The 22,241-nt window shown below is 39.1% G+C and overlaps 1 pseudogene; it reads left to right on the top strand.

Annotated features, from left to right (window-relative positions):
* The first annotated feature begins 131 nt into the window (after positions 1–131).
* On the top strand, positions 132–19,645 carry LOC130844483 (olfactory receptor 4F3/4F16/4F29-like; annotated as a pseudogene).
* The last annotated feature ends 2,596 nt before the right edge of the window (positions 19,646–22,241 follow it).

Genomic DNA, 22,241 nt, shown 5'->3' with positions numbered 1-22,241 from the left:
TTTCCTTCTTACATTTAGATCCTGCAGATGGGAAGGAAGGAAGGTGAGAACCAGGTCTTCTGACCCTGGTACCTGGCTTCTGCACTGCTGTGCCAAGAGCATAAGCACCAGGAGCTGAGGGAGGCCTGGCCATGGAAGGATCCTGTGGGATGCAGATGCTGCTGCAGCAGGCTGAGTTCACGGTGCTCTCCTCAGACTGGACTGTGCAGTGTTCTCACACTCCTGAAGGTGGAGCACCAGACAGCAGACCCGTGCATGCTGCAGACCCCTTGCAAGCTGCTGGCCCCATGTCTCCTCAGTGAATGCAGGCAGAGCTGCTTGGCCCCAGCCTCACAGGGCAGCTGTTGAGGAGCACACCTATCAGCACAGGCAGGGCTGCCTCAGGCCTAGTGACTTCTCCAGGAAAGCTGCCTGTGCCCAGGGCTCGCTTGTTCCACCTGAGGATTCAATGAGGCTCACCTCAACACCACTATGGTCACAGAGCTGCCAACTGCAAGGGCCGGGGGTGGGGGAGGGGGAGGCACCTGGGGTGGTGGGGTTTGCTCTGCCCAGAATTCTGCTTTTCCCAGGAGACCACAGCCAACTCGAGCTGGATGTGGAAATGAGCCATGGCTCCCTGAGAACAGATGTGTCCTGCCTGCCTCAGGCTGGGAAGCTGAGCTGGCCCACAGCAGGCAGTAGGACCTGGATGCTGTCATCAGTGGAAATTCGTTCCACTGTCATGGGCATCTGCTAATTTATGACCAAGTCTTTAGGCTTGTCTGACCCCATTAAGCCACTGAGAGAGGAGGAATTATCAAACCCAGGCAGAGGATCAGCTCCAAGTATCGTGGCCAACACACCCTGGTGGCCATTGCTGAAGTAGGTGTGAGTCTGTGTTTGGCAGGGGGGTAGGGGGTGTGGGGGATGGCTTGGTTGGATCACACAGTGATGGGAAAGATTGGGGAAGTTTTCCTGGGTGTCAGCCTGCTAGGGTATCTTAGGATTGACTTTCTGCTCAGTGGATTGACAGGGACTGGACTAAAGGCTAAAGCAGGTCAGAGCTTAGGATTTCTCTTTCTGCATCTTAGCATGTCTTTGGTAACAATGAAGAAGTTCAGGGTGAGCACAGACCCAAGTGCTAATTTTACATGTTTTGCTTCAGTGACACACTCTCTCCATCATAAGGTGGGCTGCAATTACAGGCGGGCTCAGACATGTGGGGACAACCTGTCTCAGGCATCTGACAGCTGTAGCCCATTTGTTGGAGGCAGAATGGGGGCAGGGTTGACCTGGCCAGTGAGAGGGCACATTGCTGGCTGGCTGACCCAGCTGGAACCTTTGTTTGCAATAAAGGGGTTTTAATGTGGCCAAATTTTGTGTGTCATTGGACTGAGAACTGAATCAAAGGGATTAAAGACCCAAAATATCACTTGACAGTGATTAGTTCTGTTATTTTTTCATGTCCATTCTCCTACTTAATAACCTAGTAACTGTTTCATGTTTTTTGTTTTATTTATCTAAGAAGTACAGCTGGAGGGCTAATTGAATCACTGCATCTTAAAATGTCAGAGTTGGGAGGCCTCTCAGAAGTTGTCTGGTCCCATTTCCCCCATTCAATGTATCAGGAATAGGGGCTTAGAAAGATGGGCTGACTTGTCCAGGATCATGAAGTGAGGCTACAGATGGAACTGGGGTCTCCCACCTCTGCCTACCCTGGAGTATGTGAGAACTCTGTGGGCAGCTGGTGTAGACCTAAGCTTGTCCCTTTGGCAAGCCATGGTGGCTGATTTGGGAGTTCGGCCTCACTGGCAGCAACAGAGGCAGTGGATTCTCTGGATAAAGATACCTCAAACAGTGGCTTCCAGCCCTGATTCCATCCCATATGCATGGAGCACTAGCTTGTCACATGCTGGTATGCATGCCTCATCCCCTCTCATCTTCCCCATGACCCTGTGTCACAAGGGTGAACCCCATTTTGTAGATGTGGGAACAACCATCCTGGAGGTCAATTCTTAGGTGCTCCCGAACTTCCCAGTTTCCTCGCAATGATCATCTTTCCATCAATTTCTTCTCCCTTCCCTCCATCCTTCTCCTACCAGGATCTTTCTAGGAACCTCCTCTCTTCTTCTGCGCTTCCCCCACTGCTCCAGTTTCAGCTTAGCCTGCTGTCTGATTGGCCATGCAGAGCCTGGCCAGATGGCTGCTGGGTCCTGGCTGCTTGGACAGTGAGAAGTCCACTTCCCATGCCTGAATGGCTCCTGCCTCTTGGGCACCAGCTTTGGAGTGGAGATCCCAGGAGCTTGGTCCTGTAATCTGAGGTGTCTAATCCTGGGTTGAAGGGAAGGATGTCAACATGTTGAGTTTGTAATTTCATTCTTCAGAGCAGCCAGCCCTCCGGCCAACCACAGGACCAGGGCCAGGAGGACGCTGGGATGGTTTCTGCCAGGGGCCAGAGAAAGGAGCCTATTCTGTTGTGTGGTGGCCAGGTCCTGGGTCTGCTGGCTGAGGGTTGGGGATGAAGGCAGGAGGAGGGCTCCCAGGAGCAGAAGGCCTGTGCATCTGGAATCGGCAGAGGAAACACCTGGGGCTCTAAGCCAGCAGCCTGTGTCCCACCTGACGTATGCAAGATCCTGCCTCTCCGAACGTGGGTGAAACTCCTTCTCTCTGGTTGGAACAATTTGTTCCCCTTCAGTCTCCTCTCCACTGACCTCCCCCTGGCTCATTCTGTCCCAGTCACAGAGGCCCTGCCTGCTTCTCACAGGTGCCATGCATCTTCTGCCTCAGGGCCTTCACTCTGGCTGTTCCCTTTGCCTGGAACACTGTTCCCTCTCTGTCCATTTGGCTAAGCTTCTTCACTTTATTCAAGTACTTGCTCAAACAAACAAAGCAAAACTCGACCACCCTGTTCAATTCTGCAAACCAAACCCTCTTACCTGCCCCTTTTGTCTTTTTTCCATAGTACTTATTACTTTATAATGTATGTTTTAATTTACATATTGATTAGGCTTATTTTTTTATGTCTGTCTTTCTCCACTAGAATATAAGCTCCCTGAGCATGAGGACCTTTGTTTTGGTCACTAGAGGAGAGTGTCTGGTACATCGTAGCTGCTCAAAAAGAAAAACAGAATGTGTCTTAAGAGGTTTGGGATGTTAACCCCACATCATGGGGCATTGGAGAATCCACTGGATATTGTCTGGAAACTGGCTTTGCAATAGATGAGGATCCACTGGTTTTCAGGTTCCTGCTTAAAGACTGAGGACCTACCAGGGAAGTGAGGTTGAAGAGCCTCTGCAGGCAGCACCAGAGGCAAGGTCTTGACAGAATAAATAGGTAACATAGGCCTGTGCCATTTGCCAGCTGAGTCAGCCACTCAAATGCTGATGTCTGCCATATTGGGCACCTGAAACTATTGGGAACTGAGCCACAGGTGGCTTGTTAATGACAGTAGCTAATCAGCTGAAGTGGACAATGGCTTTCTTGGGTAGGAGATAAGGGACAGAGCTACAGCTACAGGCTGGCAGGTGGTGTGGCCTTAGTGAATCCCAGCCTTGCTGTAGCCTGTAGCCCACTGGAGAGCCCATGCAAATGAATGACACATAGTTAGGGTCTGAAAGAAGACATCGTGCCCCTCCCCTGGGTCCAGCCTTATGCATAGCCTGCTCTGGGGTGAAAGTGCAGAATGGGAGAGCCATGGAGTCTGGGGGCATCAGAGGGCATGGCCACATGTAGCTCACGACCCAGCCTTTTCTGCTGCATCCAGCGCGTTTCCCCTTCTTCTCCACCACCCCAGCACTCTTTCTCAGACCCCTGTTATGAAGGCCTGGGTGTTACACAGGCCTAGAATGTTTGTAATCTGACCAAGTTGCAAGTGCAGGCTGTGGCTCAGGATTGCTAACGGCTCACATACATTATCCCAGTTATTTTGGAAAAGGGTGTGCATGTGATGAAGAGGGGGTGCACATGTGATTGGGGGGCATGTGCATGTGATTGGCATGCCTATGTGTGACAATGCAGGTCCTTGAATAGAGTCTGAGTGTGAGATGTGTAATCCTTTTCAGTAGGATTAAGCTAGACAGGTTCCTTTGTTTTTCTTGTTGGTTCATATCTTTACACTTCCTTGGCACAGGTCTATTCTGATGTGATATCACCAGGGTCCGCAAATCAAGTATGTCATCCCATTTTTCTTCCTGTGCAGATTAAATTTAGTTGGAAAGTTGTATTTGTAACAGAAGGATCCATTTTCAGGCTGTTTTTCTCTGGAGTCTATAGTGTGTCCATGCAGGGGCACCAGGCACAGAGAACCTCAGCAGCTGAGATATTTCCTATTATCTCCAAAACCCTGCCCATGGAGCTCAGGATTGTGGAAAAGTCTAGAGCCAGGTGTGTTTCTGTAACCAAGTGACTCACCCAAAGGCATCTTCCTCCTGAAACCCCACAAACACTTCTTGACTGCAAAACCAAATCAAGCTCAGGTGGTTGAGCTTAGAGGGAGTCCGGGGCTGGGGCTGGAACCAAGGGACCCAACGACACCGGTGTTCACACAGGGCTCTCAGTGCCTCCAGGGGGCCACGACCCTCAGGAAAAGATCCCTTTAGACTCCCTGCTACTGGCTTCCGAATTTGTCACCAAAAATTTGTTTGGCCTAAGGCACAGCAACCCAATAGCCAAGGCCAGAGGTTGATGTAATCTTTACAATCAGGAGGGATTTGCAGTGATTAAAGAGCCATTTGCTGCTTACATGTTGACACTAGCAGCTTCCGAGTCATATTAGAAGAGGAGCTAACAGGCAGAGCCCTGGGAGAGTGGCTGGTCCTGGCCAGGGCAGCGTCCTGGGTGGTCTGCACTGAGCATGCAGCTGTCTTGTGAGACCATCCTAGCACTTTCCTCTGTAGTGTGTGTACACCTGGAGGAATTGTTCACTGTCATGGTCAACATTGGTGGCAGGGCAGGCTTGAGTTTGAGTAGAGACAGTTGTCATGTGTAAGCTGTGGTGACCTTCCAGTTACTTCCAGAGTTTGGAAAAACTGAAGGATCCAGGAAGGAGAGAGCAGGTTTTCCTCCCCTTGTGGGAATGCCCCACAATTAGAGGATGGATGTACACACTTCAGGGGGCCTCCTTCTTAGAGAAGGATGAAACGGGCCCACAGAAGGTCATGCCTTAACTCCAAAACAAAGAACTTGGGGAGAAAATGGGTGTGTATTGGGATACCTTCAGATGTAAATGATAAAAACCTAACCCAAAATATTTTAAGCAAAGTGGGGAGTTTATTATTGGTTGAAAGTGCTGTGGTCGAGGTCTGGCTCTAATGGCATTGCCAGGGCTCTGCTCACTCACGTCCTCGGCTCTGCTCCCTGCTGCCATTGGCTTTGTGCTGCAGACGGCTCCCCCCTTGGGGTGCATGGGATGGCTGCTGACAGCCTTAGACTCCTGTGCTCCCCATTTGGCACCAACCTGGATCAAAGCCACTTCTATGTCCCAGCTTATTTAGAAAAGACATAAGACTGGTGCTGTGTGGTCACCTGTCAGTGGGCTGATAGAGCTCCATGACCACGTGGAGCCTAATGCCCCTCATGGGAGCCAAGACAACACTGCACTTCTTCCTTTGCCCTCTCCAGGGGCTCATTTATCTTCCACTTAGCAGTCCCCAGGGTCAAGGGCTAATAGTTTGGGGTTAGAATGAGAAGGAGAAAACTTATAGAAATAAATGCAAATTTTTGCATGTCAGATCATTTGTACACGTAGCTGAGAAATTGCTCTGATCCATTTACTTCTGGATGCATCCTGTTTTCCCTTTTTTTGAACAGTAGTGTGTATAGCAGTGATCTTGGGCTTCTCCCACCATTGTATGTTGGGTGTGTAAGGGGCGGATAATGTGTCACTCAGGTCTTTAGTGGAGACACCATAGAAGGGGAAACATACTATTGGGGCCTCACTGGCATCTGGACCTGGTTTAGATGAAAAAGTCCCAGAAGTCGAGCCGATGCCATAATGGAGTGAGATCTTGGGACCTTGGGGGAGAGCACAGGGCATTTCACATGTTAAGAGATGTGAATTGTTACAGCTGTGGCAGCATGTATTTTCAAAAGACGCCCGTGATGATCTCTCCCATCCACATGTTCTTTTTGCAATGTGATGTCACAGCCCACAATTAAGAGCAAGAATCTTTGTCCTCCTTCCCTGATCCTGGGTGGGGTTTGCAACTGCTTTGCTTAGCAGAATGCAGGGAAATGATACTCTGGGCTTCCAAGGCCTAGGTCATAAAAGTTGATAAATATTCAGCTCGGTTCTTCCTCTTTTAGGCCTGTTGCTGCAGGGAAGTCCCAGCCATGTGAAGAGACTACACATAGGTGTTTTTAGCCCCAGTATCAATCACCAGACATCTGAGTGAGGAGAACTTTAATCTCCACCTCCAGCCCTCCTCTTACTATAATTGTGTTAAAGAACTGCCTAACTGAGACTGCCAACCTCCCAAACTGTAGGAGATTCTAATAATGAGGATAATAATAATAGTAGCAGTACTAGCAGTAGTAATAAATGTTGTTTGATGTCACCAGGTTTGGAGTGTCTTTTGACACAATAATAAATAATGTGAATGCTTGATATGATGCTAAGAGGAGTCTTAATCATCCACAACCTTGAGATGTGCATGGGCCATGAAACTTAAACATAAGAACAACAATTTGTGTTGGAAGGAGGCTGCCCCATGTTTGGAGTTAATTAAGGAAGTCAGTGTAGGCATTGAACAGGTAGTTGAACTTTTGGGGTGGAAGAACAGAGGCAGTGGGACAGCTTGGCTTACAGTATTATTAACAATGTTGCCAGAAATAGCCAATATTCCTCAGAAGGAGGGTGGAGATGAAGGAATAGAATTGCCAGTTCTCAGTTTCCAACATCTTTTGGTGCTTGGGTCGTTGTCTGGCTGGTGGGGAGGATGGCTGTCTGAACCCTAATGGGGACTCTGTCCGTTTTCATGACTGGAGTCATTTTTGCTGAAAATCTGTCAAGTTTCCACAACCCCTCAAAGCCTTCCCAAATCACAATGTTCTCACTGGTCTCACTGCAGTTAGCACCCACCCTGCACAGCTTAGCCCTTCATTTCCCCCCCTGCCTTCAGGACAGATGCCTTACTGGGCTGCTCACTAGCTCCCCTCCCTTTTCCCTGCTGCCTTCCTTACCCTCAGCCTTCCAGAAGAATGGGAGGATCCATGTATATGCTGCACCTTTTCTTGGGCCCTTATTGATGCTGTTAATTCTTTCAAAAATGTTGTTTCTTCTGTTCTCTTTCCTCTTCCTCCCTCCCCACCCGCCACCACCTCTCACTGGGAAACACAAACATACTCCTCTCCCACAACTACTCCCTTCACACAGCCAATGCCTAGCCACAACCCAGGTGTCCACTAAGAAGCTGCTTCCTCCAGGAAACCTTCCATGACACTTCCAGGTCTGGGCTAGGGCTCTCCCTTGCTTGTGCCTCCCCTTCTCACACATTGTTTCCCTCTTAGAATAGTCTGGTTGCTGGTTCCATCTAGAAGGTGAGCTCTCTGGAGGCAGGGACTGTGTTCAGTTCATCACAGCACCTATTTTTGTCAGTCTGTGAGCAACCCCAGCCTAGGATCTCCTTTAGGCAGGTGCCAGGCTTTGTCTTCACACCTGTGAGGATGAGCACAGGTTAGGGCTCCATAAATCTTGTTGATTGACATCACCATAAGTTTTACAGAGAGAATTCAGTCTAATCATAGCTTCTCAGTCTAGCATAATAGACCAGAGTGTGTTCTGGCATCAACAAAAGACCTGGTTTGAGCCATTGCATCTCAGTGTGGCAGTCACAGAGGAGGGCTGCTCAGACTTCTGGCCAAGAAAGAGCTTGTCACAGAGCTGTGGTGAGGGTGCTTAGCTGATGGCCTTCAGTTGCAGCACTTTTGGATGCCTTCACAGTGCTAGAGCCCAGGCTGCTCTTAGTTGTGGTGTTGGGCCCAGAAAAAAAGGCTGACCTCAGACCACCAAGCTGGTGGACTGCAATTTGCAAACACATAATAAATCATGGATTTGTCTCAAAATGTACAAAGAACTTTCATTAAAATTAGGGAAAGTTCTGAAGGGACACCTAGCCACAGAAAGTACACAGATTGTATACCAAACTACGCCCAGGATGGAGGGATAGAAAAACAATGGTCCACCTCAACTCTGAGTCATATGTGACACTGCGCTAGTCCTGTCCTTTCTGGAGGCCTCAGAGAGATGGAGAGGGAAGAAGGGGAAGAGGGCCAGTTGTGCCTGCACCTAACTCTAATCCTGACCACCCTTGATATTTTCATTCAGCACAGTGGAGAAAGTCCTAGCCATAATAACTACATGAAAAGAAAACGAAAAAAAATGAGAGGCATCTGATGGCCAAAGAAAAGATAAAATTGTCACTATTTGTAGATGAACTGATATTATATACAGAAAATGCTGATGGCAACACCCAAAAGTAAATGATGGAACTCATTAGAAAAAGCAGGTAAATTGAAGATACACAATTAATCTACAGAAATTGGTTGCACTTAGACTTAAGGAGACAGGTTTAAACAGGCTTAGACAGGTTTAGACTGGCTGAGATGGTTTAGAAGGTTTTAGAACAGCTGAGACTGGTATTACACTGGCCAAGATCAGTTTAGACCACCCGAAACAGGTTTAGAATGTAAAAGATCAGTTTACAACTGTTTAGATTGGTTTAGATTGGCAGAGAGAGGTTTGGCCAGGTTTGCACTGGCTCACATCAGCTGAAACAGGTTTAGAAGGGGTAAAACCAGTATAGACTGGCTGATACCAGCTTAGACCACTTTAGGCCAGTTTAAACCAGTTCAAACCAGATTAGACCAGGTGAAACTGGTTTAGACCAGATTAGACCAGTTCAAACCAGTTTAGACCAGTTGAAACCAGTTCAAACTAGATTAGACCAACTGAAACCAGTTTAGACCAGTTTAGACTGGTTCAGATGTGCTGAAACCAGCCAAAACAAATACAAATATTATATGATATTGTTTTAAGCAAAATCTAGAGAAGCTAACCTGTAGAAACAGAATAGAATGGTGATCCCAGGGACTGGGGGTTGGGGGAATTGGGGATATGTCATTACAGGATAGAAATTGTCAGCTAGAAAATGAATATGCTCTAGAGATCTAATGCACAGCACTGTGATTACAGATAACATTATAATACTTCAAAATTCTTAAGATTCTAGATCTTAAATGTTATCACAACAACAAGAACAAAATGTGGCAAAACAGAGATATTAGTTAAAACTATGGTAGTAATCATATTGCAATATAAAAATTAATGAATCAACACAATGTACACCTTAAAAAGTTAAAAGTAGAACTACCACAATATCTAGCAATCTCATTCTGGGTATATATCCCCCCCCAAAAAAATTGATAGGATTTTGAAGAGATACCTGCACTCTCATGTTCATAGCGGCATTATTCACAGTAGCCAAAACATGGAAACAGCTTGTGTCCATCAATAGATTAATGAACAAATAAGATTATACAACATACAATTACATATTATATAATTATTCAGCCATAATAAACAAGGAAATCCTGCCATTTGTGAGAACAAATTCATATTTAATATTTCATACTTCATATTTAATATTTTATGCTCCCTATTTAATATTCCATTTTAATATTTCATATTCCATACTTTGTATTCCATATTCAATATCTCATACTTCATATTTAACATAGCCTGCTTAATATTTAATATTTTGTATTAATTATTTCATATTTCATATTCTTTATTTTATATTTCATATTTAATACATCATACTTCATATTTCATACTCCATATTTCATTCTCCATAACCCATATTTCATATTCATATTTCATATATCATAATTCATATTTATTATTTTTACTTCATATTTAATATTTCATATTTCATATGCATATTTCGTACTACATATTCCATATTTAATATTTCATATTTTATATTTAATATATCATACTTCATATTTAATGTTTAATATTTAATATGTGTAATTCATATTTCATACCCCATATTTATTGTTTCTTACTTCATATGTAATGTTTCAAACCTCATATTTAATATTTCATATTTAATATTCCATATTTCATGCTCTGTATGCCATATTTAATATTTCATACTTTACATTAAATGTTTCATACTTCATATTTCATATTGCTTATGTGCATTTCATATTCCATATTTAATATTTCAAACTTCATATTTAATATGTCATACTTCATATTCCATATTTCATATTTAATATTCCATGTTTCATACTTCATATTCCATATTTACTGTTTCATACTTCATAATTAATGTTTCATACTTCGTATTTAATATTTAATATTTCATATGCATATTTTGTATTTCATATTCCTTATTTCATATTTCATATAGCATACTGCATATTTCATATTTCATTTTCCATATTTCATACTTCAAATCCACATTTAGTATTTCATACTTCATATTTAATGTTTCATGTTTTGTATTTAATATTTCATTTTAATATTCCATATTTCATACTTCATATTCCTTATTTAATATTTCATACTTCATATTTAATATATCATAATTCATATTTCGTATTCTATATTACATACTTCATATTCCATATTTCGTACATCATATGTCACATTTTGTACCTCATATTTCATATTTCACACTTCATTTTCCAAATTTAATATTTCATACTTCATATTTAATGTTTCATGTTTAATATTCCATATATCATGCTACATATGCCATATTTAATATTTCAAACCTCATATTTCATGTTTAATACTTTATATTAAATATTTCATATTTCATAAGCATATTTAATATTCCATATTTAATATTTTATTCTTCATACTTAATAGATAATACTTCATATGCGTATTTCACATTTTATATTTCATACTTCATATTCCATATTTAATATTTCCTACTTCATATTTAATAATTCATGCTTCATTATTTATACTTCATATTTCATATGCATATTTCATATTTCATTTTCCATATTTAATATTTCACACTTCATGTTTAATATATCATACTTGAAATTTAATATTTCATTTTTAATATCTGTATTTCACACATCATATGCCATATATAATATTTCATGCCTCCTATTTAATATTTCAATATTTCATATGCATTTCTCATATTTCATATTCTACATGTCATACTTTATATGCCATATTTAATATTTCATACTTTATATGTAACATATCATACTTCATATTTAATGTTTCATATTTAATATTCCATATTTCACACTTCATATGTCATGTTTAATATTTCATTCTTCATATTTAATGTTTCATATGAGCATTCATATTCCATATTTCATATTTCAGTCTTATTATTCCATATATCATATTTCATATAAGTATTTCATATTTCATGTTACATGCTTCATATGTCATTTTTGATATTTAATATTTCATACTGCATTTTAATATTTCATATTTTATGTGAGTATTTCATAGGTCATATTCCATATTTCATTCTTCATATTCCATATTTTATATTTCCTACTTCATATTCCATATTTAATATTTCATTCTTCATATTCCATATTTAATTTTCCTCCTTCATATTTCATATGCATATTTTCATATTTAATAATCCATATTTCATACTTTATTTTATATTTCATATTTCATACTTCGTATTTCACACTTCATAATTCATGTCATAAGTGTATATCATATTTCATAATTTATTCTTAATATCCCATTATTTATATTGCATATTTCATATTTATTTGTGTATTTCATATTTCTTGTATCTTTTCTCATACTTTTGTGTGTTTTTCATATTTCAAATTTCCTATATGTATATTTTTTCATATTCGTATTTCACACTTTATGTGTGTATTTCTTATTTCATATGTCATTCTTTATAATCATGTTTCATATGTGTATTTCATATTTTATACTTCATATTTTACATTTTACAACTATTTCTTTTTTCATATTTCATAATTCATATTTCAATTGTTTTTTCCCATTTCATATTTCATACTTCATTTTCCATACTTCATGTGTGTATTTCATATTTTACATTTCATACTTCATAATTCATACTTTATATTTCATATGTCATATGTGTATATCATGTTTCATATTTCATAATTAGTTTCATATTCCATATTTCATATTTCCTACACCATATTTCATATTTCATACTTCACATTTCATGTGTATGTCACATTTCATATTTCATATGTGTATATCATATTTCATATTTCAGACTTTATATTTCATACATGTATTTAATATTTCATTCTTCATATTTCATACTTCATGTATGTATTTCACATTTGTTATTTCATACCTCATATTTCATAATTCATATTTCATATGTTTTTCTTATTTCATATTTCATACTTCATATTTCAAATTTTCTATTTGTATTCCTTTTTTCCTATTTCCTATTTCATATTTTATATTTCAAATTGTATTTCCCATTTCACATTTCATACTTCATATATTATATTTCATACTTCATATTTCATACTTTATGTCATATTTCATGTGTATTTCATATTGCATATTTCATAATATACACCTCATATTCCATATTTCATATTTCATGCTTCTTCTTTCATATTTCATATTTCATACATCTTTCATATGACATATTTTGTATATGTACTTTATATTTCATATTTCATATGTGTATTTCATATTTCATATTTCATATTTCATATTTCATTTGTGTATTTCATATTTCATGATTTGTACTTCATATCACATATTTCATATTTTGTTTCATATTTCATATTTTTTTATTTAATAATTCTTATTTCGTCCTTCATATTTCATGTTTCATGTGTGTGTATTATCACATGCCATCCTATTCCTGACATCCTTGACCTGGTTATATAATACTGGTTCTTCCTTTGAATTTCCCTTGTTATTTTTTCCCCCACACAGTAAACAAATCATTTTCTCTACTGTCTGTATGGCACATGTTGTATATTGCCTTATACTGTACTTATTATGTACAGTTAATGCCTTTCCAATGCATTTATTGAGTTTGTGACTTATGGAAGTTACAGAAAAAAACACGCCAGACCATTTATGGCCTGGAAATGTTAATAAAAAATTTATGAAATAATTGAGAACTCACTGATGTTTGAGGACATTAAAACAGAGAGAGGCAGAAATGATGGTGTGATAACAAATATTCTTTCAAAAATGTGACTCTTGTTGGGTCCTTCCCAATGAGTCACAAAGGAGGAAAAGCAAGCACACAAAGTATGGCAGCAATGAATAATCTCATTTCTGTATATAGTTCACTTCTAGCATTTAATTGGTTACTTTTTTGGTATTTATTTTATTGTTGTCATGTAAAATAATTTAGTGCATATAATAGGTTCTTTGTGTAAATGTTGGTGTTTGGAGTCAACTGTGTATTAAATCAGGAAATTACATTTTTAATTTTGATTTTTTTACTCTTCTTTCTTAAGTTATCTCCTACAGGATCTATACTTTTTGGATCAGGAATCCAGAGAACTGGGTTCTGGTCCCCAGTTCTGTACACTGAGCACACCACATATGGCCTGGAGGAGGCAAAGCCAACCCCCAGTGCATGCTGCGCAGCTGGCTACAGGAACCCCTCCCAGGGCCCACACCACCAGCATGGGAAAGGGCCTGCCCAGCTGGAAGCAGCCTCAGTGGGGTGGTGGGGGTGTGGGCGGCAGCAGAGGAGGAGGGCAGGTGCAGGCTTTAGGCAGCAGGCCTAGCTGGTGGGGCCCCTGGGGCCCTGGGCAGCAGAAGTGGCCAAGGCTCCCCCCATGCAGTGGCCATTTTCATTCTTTTTTATGATTGAGTAGTATTCTAATGTATATTATACCACATCATTTTTATCCATTCACCTGTTGATGGACACTTAGGTTGCTTCCATATCTTGGCTATTGTAAATAATGCTGCACTGAACATGTGCGTGCAGATATCTTTTTGAATTAGTATCTTCATTTTTTTGATAGGTATTCAGAAGTGGAATTTCTGTATCATATGATAGATCTATTTTTAATTTTTTGAGGAACTTCTGTACTATTTTCCATAATGGCTGTACCAATTTACATTCCCACCAACAATGAATGAGGGTTCCTTTTCCTCCACAACCCTGTGAACAATTGTTATGTGTTGTCTTCCTGGTAATCATCATTCTGACAGGTGTGAGGTGATATTTTGTGGTTTATTTTGTATTTCTCTGATGATCAGTAATGCTGAGCATCTTTCCATGTGTCTGTTGGCCATCTGTATATTCAGATGTAAAATATATCTGTATATTTACTTTAGAAAAATATCTATTCAGGTCCTCTGTCCATTTTTTAATTGGATTTTTTTGATGTTGAATTGTATGTGTTCCTTGCATATTTTTGATATAGACTCTTTATTGGATGTATCACTTGCAAATATATTCTCAAATTCAGTAGGAAGCCTTTTTGTTTTGTTGATAGTTTCCTTCACTGTGCAAAAAACTTTTCAGTTTGATGTTATTCCAATTATTTTGTCTTTGTTTTCCTTGCTTAAGGAGAGAGATCCCTCACCCCACCCCCAAAATATTGCTAAGACCAATGTCAAAGAGTATACCGCCTGTTTTCTTCTGAGAGTTTTTATGGTTTCAGATCTTGAATTCAACTATTTAATCCATTTGAGGTTATTTTTGTATATAGTGTTAGAAAGTGGTCCAGTTTTTGTCTTTTGCAGGTAGCTGTCTAGTTTTCCCAGCACCACATATTGAAGAGATTGTCTTTTCCCCGCTACATATTCTCGGCTCCTTTGTCATAAATTAGTTGACCATATAAGTGTGTTCTTTTTTTTCCCTGGACTCTCTATTCTGTTTCAATGATTCATGTGTATGTTTTTGTGCCACTACAATACGTTTTTAATTTCTGTAGCTTTGTAGCATTGTTTGAAATCAGCACTGTGATACTTTCAACTTCATTCTACTTTCTCAAGATTCCCTTTGGCTATTTGGGTTCTTTGGTGTTTCCATATAAATTTTAGAATTATTTGTTCCAGTTCTGTGAAAAATGCCATTGATATTTTGACAGGGATTGTATTGAATCTGTACATTGCTTTGGATAATATGCACATTTTAACAATATTAATATGTCCAATTTATGAGAGTGGAATATATTTTCATTTATTTGTGTCTTCTTCAATTTCTTTTATCAGTGTCATGTAGTTTTCAATAAAAAGGTTTTTCACTTCCTCAGTGAAATTTATTCCTAGGTATTTTATTCTTTTTGATGCAATTATAAATGGGATTGTTTTCTTAACTTTTCTTTTGAATAGTTTGCTATTCCTGTATAGAAATGCAACAGATTTCTGTATATTGATTTCGTATCCTACAAATTTACTGAATTCATTTATTAGTTCTAATATTTTTTTGTGGAACTGATAGGGTTTTCTGTATGTAGTATCATGTCACCTGCAAATAGTGGCAGTTTCACTCCTTCCCTTACAATTTGGATGCCTTTCAGTATTATTTTTTAATCTTGTCTGGTTGCAATAGCTAGGATTTCCAATACTATGCTGAATGAATGTGGCATTAGTGGGCATCCTCATTTTCTTCCTGATCTTAGAGGAAGAGTTTTCAGTTTTTCACCACCAAGTATTATGTTAATGGTGGGTTTGTTGTATGTGGCCTTTATTATGTTGAGGTATATTCCCTCTATACTAACTTTGCTGAGAGTTTTAATCATAAGTGAATGTGAGATACTGTGATCCCTTGAGTTTTGCTTATGTCTTTCTCATCACCATCACCATCATCATCATCATTATTATTTAGCAAGTATGAAGAATTATACTACCAGGTATTTCTCATATGTAATGCAAACACTGCAGCATAAATACAGGCATACCTCATTTTATTGTGCTTCAGTTTGTGTCACAGATACTGTGTGTGTTGCAAATTGAAGGCTTGTGGAAACACTGCATTGGGGAAGCCTATTGGTGCCATTTTCCCAACAGCATTTGCTCGGTTACTGTCTCTATGTCACATTTTGGTAATTCTCACAATATTTCAAACTTTTTGTAATTATATTTGGTGATCTATAATCAGTGTTTTTTCTTATATTTTTATTTTTAATTTATTTTTATTGGAATATAGTTGTTTTAAAATATTATGTTAGTTTATACTGTACCACAAAGTGAATCAGCTACAGTTACACGTATATCCCCTCTTTTTTGCATTTTTGTTCTCATTTAGGTCACCACAGAGCAATGAGTAGAGTTCTCTGAGCTATACAGTAGGTTCTCCTTAGTTATCTATTTTATACATAGTTTCAATAGTGTATATATGTCAATCCCAATTTCCCAATTCATTCCTCCCCACTTCCACCTTGGTATCCATATGTTTGTTCTCTACGTCTATGTCTCTATTTCTCCTTTCTGAATAAGATCATCAATACCAATATTTTCAGATTCCACATATATGCACCAATACACGATATTTGTTTTCATCTTTACGACTTTCTTCACTCTGTATGACAGTCTCTAGGTCCATCCATGTCTCTACAAATGACCCAATTTTGTTCTTTTTTATGGCTGAGTAATATTCCATTGTGTATGTGTACCATATCTTCTTTATCCATTGCTCTGTTGAAGGACATTTAGGTTGCTTCCATGTCCTGGCTATTGTAAATAGTGCTGCAGTGAACACTGGGGTACATGTGTCTTTTTTAATTATGTTTTTCTCAGGGTATGTGCCCAGTAGTGTGATTTCTGGGTCATATGGTAATTCTATTTTTAGTTTTTTAAGGAATCTCCATACTGTTTTTCATAGTGGCTGTACCAATTTACATTCCCAGCTACAGTACCTGAGAGTTCCCTTTTCTCCACACCCTCTCCAGAATTTATTGTTTGTAGATTTTTTGGTGATGGCCATTCTGACTGGTGTGAGGTGATACCTCATTGTAGTTTTGATTTGCATTTCTCTAATAATTAGTGATGTTGAGCATCTTTGAAGGTTTAGATGCTGGCTAGCATTTTTTAGTAAAATGTATTTTAAAATTAAGGTTTGTACATTTTTTTAGACAAACAGCTATTACACACTTAATAGACTACAATATACCATACACAAAGCTTTCATATACATTGGGAAACAAAAAGATTCATGTGACTTGCTTTGCTGCAATATTCACTTTATTGCAGTGGTCTGCAACTGAACCCACAATATCTCTGAGGTATGCCTGTAATTACTACCACTATTATCCCTAATAATAAAAATTTCTTTCTCATTTTCTTAGTTCTCATCATTTCAGCACCAGCCCTGTTGGTTGGATCATGGATGCAGGGAATCACTCACTTGTGTCTGAGTTTGTGTGTCCTTTGACAAAGGAGGCATGAAGGTACAATGGAAAAAAGACAGCCTCTTCAATAAGTGGTGCTGGGAAAATTGGACAGCTACATGGAAAAGAATGAAATTAGAACACTTCCTAACACCATACACAAAAATAAACTCAAAATGGATTCAAGACCTACATGTAAGGCCAGACACTATAAAACTCCTAGAGGAAAACATGGGCAGAACACTCTATGACATACATCAAAACAAGATCCTTTTTGACCCACCTCCTAGAGTCATGGAAATAAAATCAAGAATAAACAAATGGGACCTCAAGAAACTTAAAAGCTTTTGCACAGTGAAAGAAACAGTAAACAAGACTAGAAGGCAACCCTCAGAATGGGAAAAAATAGTTGCCTATGAAAGAATGGACAAAGGATTAACCTCCAAAATATACAAGCAGCTCATGCAGCTTGATACTAAAAATGTGTATAACCCAATCCACAAATGGGCGGAAGACCTAAATAGACATTTCTCCAAAGAAGACATACAGATGGCTAACAAATACATGAAAAGATGCTCAACATCACTAATCATCAGAGAAATGCAAGTCAAAGCCACAATGAGGTATCACCTCACACCAGTCAGAATGGCCATCATCACAAAATCTGGAAACCACAAATGTTGGAGAGGGTGTGGAGAAAAGGGAACTCTCCTGCACTGTTGGTGGGAATGTAAGTTGGTACAGCCACTATGGAAAACAATTTGGAGGTTCCTTAAAAAACTAAAAATAGAACTACCATATGATCCAGTAATCCCACTCCTGGGCATATACCCAAAGAAAACCATAATCCCAAAAGAAACATGTACCATAATATTTATTGCAGCACTATTTACAATAGCCAGGACATGGAAGCAACCTAAATGCCCATCAACAAACGAATGGATAAAGAAGATGTGGCATATATATACAATGGAATATTACTCAGTTCTAAAAAGGAATGAGATGGAGCTATATGTCATGAGGTGGATAGACCTAGAGTCTGTCATACAGAGTGAAGTAAGTCAGAAAGAGAAAGACAAATATTGTATGCTAACTCACATATACGGAATCTAAAAATGGTACTGATGAACTAGTGGCAAGACAAAAACAAGGATGCAGATGCAGAGAATGGACTGGAGAACTCATGGTTTGGGGGGGTGGGGGGTGAAGGGGAAGCTGGGACGAAGTGAGAGAGTAGCATAGACATATATATACTACCAACTGTAAAATAGATAGTCAATGGGAAGTTGTTGTATAACAAAGGGAATTCAACTCGAGGATGGATGATGCCTTAGAGGACTGGGATAGGGAGGGTGGAGGGGAGTCGAGGGAGGGAGGGAATACGGAAATGTGTGTATAAAAACAGATGATTGAACTTGGTGTACCCCCAAAAAATAATAATAAATAAATTAAAAAAAAATAAGGACACATTCACAGGAGATCCAGCTTCTCCTCCCACTGTTCTCCTCTGTGCTTTATGTGGCAAGCATGACAGGAAACATCCTCATTTTGTTTTCTGTGACCACTGACCCTTACTTACACTACACCATGTACTTCCTACTGGCCAGTCTCACCATCATTGACCTGGGAGCCTGCTCTGTCACTTCTCCCAAGATGATGTATGACCTTTGCAGAAAGTGTAAAGCCATCTCCTTTGGAGGCTGTGTTGCTCACATCTTCTTCATGTCCTTGGGGGTGTGGAGGTGGTGCTGCTCATTGCCATGGCCTTTGGCAGATGTGCTCCCATATGTGAGCCTCTCCACCATCAGACCATCATGAGCCCCCACATGTGCATTCTGTTTCTGGCTGCTGCCTGGGCCCTGGGTGTCAGTCACCCACTGTTCTAGCTAGCATTTGTTGTTAATTTACCATTCTGTGGTCCTAGCATATTGAACAGCTTTCACTGTGACCTTCCTCGGCTCCTCAGACTGGCCTGTACAGATGCTTACAGATTTCAGTTCATGGTCACTGTCAACAGTGGGTTTATCTGTGTTGGTTCCTTCTTCATACTCCTCATCTCCTACATCTTCATCCTGTGTACTGTTTGGAAACATTCCTCAGGTGGTTCACATCCAAGGCCCTCCCCCCCTGTCAGCTCAAATCACTGTGGTGCTTGTGTTCTTTGGCCCATCCATGTTTGTCTATACATGGTCGCATCCCAATTCCCAAATGGACACGTTTCTTGCTCTCTCTGATGCTGTTCTCACTCCTTTTTTAAATCCAATCACCTACACATTCAGTAATAAAGAGATGAAGGTGGCTATGAAGAGAACATTCAGACCAATAGTGACTTTTAGAAAGATTTCATAAATAATGTTAAAAAGACTTTATTCTAATCATCATGTCATCCATATCAGGAATTTTAGAATTGGATTTTTTTAGTTCACTAGGGATTAATTTTAGTGTTACCACACTCTTTAAGAATGCTCCTCTTCCCTAAAAAGAATGAAGATTTAGACAAAAAAAAACCTTAATTCAAAACTTTTGTAGTTTTATTTGAGGTTGTACATGTATATACTAATTATAGTCATTTCTTTCTAGCTAATTTCTTTGCTTCTTTTTTCTCTCAAGATTATAAATTTTTTATTGTTTCAATTTATCCATATATTTACTCACAATCTGTGTCTTGAGATAACTAAGATGCTGATTACTCACTTGCCATGGATCATCTCCACACTTACCAATAACAGGTCTTCGCAATTTTTTGGTGAGTTGGAAAATACATCTCATCCAAGTTCTTCAGGTTTATTAATTGACATATATACACTACTATATATATATAATGGATAACTAATGAGAACCTAATGTATAACACAGGGAAGTCTACTCAATGCTCTTTGGTGACCTAATGAGAAGGGAATCTCTTTACAATGTTGTGTACAGCAGAAAGTAACACAACATTGTAAAGCAATTATACATCAATAAACATTAATTAACAAAAAATGAAACAAACAAACAAAACCAATTGTCTCTTTATAATTTTGAGGACGTAGATATCTTCTTCAGCAGGAAAATTTTCTGTTCAAATTCTTCCTCAGGTAGTTAAAAACAATCTCATTCCATACTAGAGGAATTCTAATACTGCTTCATTGTGTTCTGACTTCCTGCCTCTTTTCTCACTACTTCTTCTCTTAGATAACTACCCTGTGATCACTCAATATTTTTCTATGGGTGATGTAGACACTGCTGGGAAGAATTTTGAAATCTTAAACTAATGACACCTGCTGGTTTCCTATTGCTCACATATATATGCATAGTTATGAACAAATAATTCATTCTTTTGTTTATCTCACCCCTAAAATTACCTTTTTGCTTTCTCTTTATATATGGCATTGTATCTACTCTATATCTGGAATCATTTCTAGGAATGCATTGAAGCACCCCAAAATGGATGGCCTAAAAGGGTTATAATTAGAGAGAGAGTTTTGAGTCAAATATATGCAAAACAAACTTATAAAACTTTTTGTAGTGCATTATAAAATCTAATGTGAATTTCCAGTGCTTGGCAAATGTCATAAGACCAGTATAGCCTATTTTTTTGCATTATCTACATCTAAACACTCTTGGAAATAAATAGAAAAAAAACTATCTGAGGCAATAAGAACAAAACTAATGAAAAGTTGGACTATCACAGAGAGGAATCAAAACTACAAGAAGCAACCCAGAAGCAGATGAGTTTTGAGGGGACCAATTCTTTCTTTTTTCTTATGATTTTTCCCTGAAACAGACCCCTCACACAAAGCTATGGTTGCATGATACAGGCCAAAAGAACGCTAAGAGAAAACCAAGCCTTCTGGCCATAGAACTGGAAAAGTGGTCCCTGCAAGCTGCAGAATTAGGAGAAATATGTTTCCCTTCTCTCTTTGCCCTATTCCAGGGCAGCCATTGATGTAGAGCCCTGGCAGCGAACCAGGCAGGGAAAACTCTGAGGGGAACGCCATTCTTTTGAACAAAGAAACAGAGAGAGGGCCCCTCTGGCTTGAAGAGTGTGAAATAAACTCACGTAATCTTGTCCCCCTCTTTCTTCACCACATCACTCCAGGGTGGCCGTGGAGCTTCCATTCAGCAGAGTTCAGGCAGCTAAATTTCCAGACGAGCCTCCAATTTCCAGCCAGATGATGGCGGGAAGTGGCCCCGCAGGTACAAGAAGGTGTGAGGACTCTTAAAGATGAGAGACCTGGAGAAAGACATTCCCTAATTCAGTGTGTCCAGGGAAGGTTCCTGAGCTTTGCCTGTATGGAAAAGACCCAATGCAGCACACCAGGACCTTTGGAAAGAGCAACAAAAAATCCTCCAGAGGATGTTAGCTACCCAGGATTCTGCAAAATAGTATTCAAAATATCTGAGATATACATCTAAAATTGATTGACACACAAGAATCAGAAAAAAATGTGATTAATTCCCAAGGGAAAATATAATCAACCAACCCTAAGATTACTGAGATGCTGCAATTGGCAGACAAATCCTTTAAAGAAACTATTAAAATTGTGATTTATGAGGTAGGGTAAAAATGTCTTCAATGACTAGAAATGTAGAAGTTCTCAGCAGAGAGATTAAAAACTATAAAAAAGAATGACATGAAAAAAATGATATGAAATCTTAGAACTTCAAAATACAGTATTTGAAGTGTAACTTTATAGACTGGGATCAATAGCAGATGAAGATGACAAAAGACACAGTGTTGCAGAGAAACCGATGGAAATGATCCACCGTTGAAGAACGTAGGTTAAACATATCCACTCTGAGGATCAGATATTAAACAGGTTTAAAAGGAAATAAACAGAATCTCAGATACCTGAGGGCAATATGAAAAGGTCTAACATTCCTTTCATGGATTCCTAGAGGAAGAAAAGACAGAAATTATTATATTAAAAAAATGCTTGAAATAATAATGGTTAAAAACTTC

This window comes from Hippopotamus amphibius, chromosome 2, assembly GCF_030028045.1.
Source record: "Hippopotamus amphibius kiboko isolate mHipAmp2 chromosome 2, mHipAmp2.hap2, whole genome shotgun sequence".
NCBI lineage: Eukaryota > Metazoa > Chordata > Mammalia > Artiodactyla > Hippopotamidae > Hippopotamus > Hippopotamus amphibius.
Note: the sequence above shows the minus strand (reverse complement) of the source record. Positions and strands in the feature narration are given on the sequence as shown.